Here is a 2,136-nt window from a genome sequence, read left to right on the forward strand (position 1 = left end):
TGCACCGACTCGCAACGGTGCCCTTTTAGCTCGGGAAATGTTTCCTGATCGCTGATTGGTTAGAGTCATCTTGTCCAACCAATTAGCGGTCAGGAAACTTTTCCGAGCTAAAAGGGCACTGCTGCGAGTCGGTGCAAATATGCGTCGCTAAAAGAAATGGACTATAGCTGAAATAGAAGCAGATCACAGCAATTAAGCATGAAATTATTGAAATCACTGAGCTCAAAAGTCTCGCTTCATCCTTTTAAATGCAGTTTATCCTCGAAATAAAACAGTTTCTTCAGTATTTGTAATATACAAACAATCTTCAAGGTACACCACATTTTAACAAAGTGAATCAATCTTCAACCATTATATTAAGTATTTCTTCAAGAATCAGACCCGTTCCATGCATGAAATTAAACATTAATTCAGAATGAATAATAATAATAGTGATTTTTTTAGGTAAAAATCACTATGAAAATTTTGAATAAATATGCATTCTCTTAATTTTATTAATAATTCAGATACACAGGATTCTCAAAATAAAATTTTCTCCGTATTTTCAAGAATCAGTTTTCTTCTTCAAGAATCAGACCCGTTAGATGTTTGTAATTAGATATTAATCCACAATGAATAATGATAGAGTTTTTGTATATAAGAAATCACTATAAAAATTGTTATATAAAAAAAATCACTATAAAAATTTAGATCAACAATACTGTTGTTATAACCTCTCCGCTGTTGTAATTATGAATGAAATACAATGCTATATTTGCGCCTATATCTAACGGAGTTTTTATTTTCCAAAATCATCATAATTTATAGTTTGCTCATCTAAAAGTAAATGAGAACATTAATAACAATGGTGGTTCTAATTGCTCTGATTCAGTTTTTCCAGTTACTCTGACTTCTAGAATCCATAATGTTCATATATCTTATTGATTTTTGTTTATTTGTATCTAAACCCAATTTCCCTCCTTTACAGACGAATCCTACTTCTTAAAAGGAAACCAGTTCTGGAAATACGACAGTGCCAACATTCGACCCTTCGCAGGATATCCGCAAGATGCCCGCCGGTACTGGGCTAACTGCCCAGCGACATCTTAACTATCACAAAAAGAAAAAAAAATATAAAAAGAGAAGATAGAGCTGTTAAGTCATTTACCGTTAAGGTATTTTTCCAGTACTGAGCCTACGAAGAAGTTAGACTGGATTAAGTGTTACCAATCCAGTCCAATCCTTCTCCGCCATCCCCAACTGTTCTATCATTACAAAATCCACGAGGAGGATAAACAACATAGGTGATAACACCTTCCCTTGGGGTACTCCACTGGTCAATGGAAATTCATTTAATAGGATTGTATTAACATTTACTTTTCATTGTGATGGTGTGTGCAGTGTTTTTTCTGATTATTTTAGTTACAAATGAAAATCTGTTTTGTTTATATGGCAGTAACTACAAGGTATGCTCGCACAGACCACAGCTGACTGCTGCCAAATAATAACAGACTCAGTATTGTAGTGATGTGGTATACTTAACCTACTGTGCAAGCACACTTAAGAAAACTTATCTTCCCTTACCAAAAACAGTGCCAACCTTTCCTGATAAACAAGTTTGTATTATTATTATTATTATTATTATTATTATTATTATTATTATTATTATTATTATTATTATTATTATTATTATTATTATTGTTTCTCTTTTTGTACTTTCATACATATTTTCAACATTTGAAACAATTCATAAGCTTTTTCGGCGATTACAGATTTTGTAAATGAGCTAAAGAAGAAATGACTTCTAACTATTATTATACTCATCCTAATCCCATTTATTATTTGTAAATATTTCACATGAAATTTTTTATAATTAAAACTGTAGCTAATAATTATGTTGTTTACATCATGCCTAAGGAGACAGATAATCCCACAAGAGTTTATTTATATACAATAAAGGAGAACAGAGACAGACTATGGCAAACCCTCCTAAGGGGGGGCGAATGACTATAGTACATTTCTTTTAGGGATGCATATTTGCACCGACTCGCGGCGGTGCCCTTTTAGCTAGGAAAAGTTTCCCACCGACTCGCGACGGTGCCCTTTTAGCTCGGAAATGTTTCCTGATCGCTAATTGGTTGAACAAGATAATTCTAA

The 2,136-nt window shown here is 33.1% G+C and overlaps 1 long non-coding RNA gene across 1 annotated transcript in view; it reads left to right on the forward strand.

The window, feature by feature from the left end:
• LOC137641381 (uncharacterized) overlaps window positions 1-1,853 on the forward strand; it is a 3,674-nt gene extending 1,821 nt beyond the window's left edge. Inside the window, exon 3 of the long non-coding RNA XR_011044507.1 lies at window positions 968-1,853. This is a non-coding gene — a long non-coding RNA (uncharacterized lncRNA). The remainder of the gene's footprint in view (window positions 1-967) is intronic.
• Window positions 1,854-2,136: the final 283 nt, after the last annotated feature.

This window comes from Palaemon carinicauda, chromosome 1, assembly GCF_036898095.1.
Source record: "Palaemon carinicauda isolate YSFRI2023 chromosome 1, ASM3689809v2, whole genome shotgun sequence".
NCBI lineage: Eukaryota > Metazoa > Arthropoda > Malacostraca > Decapoda > Palaemonidae > Palaemon > Palaemon carinicauda.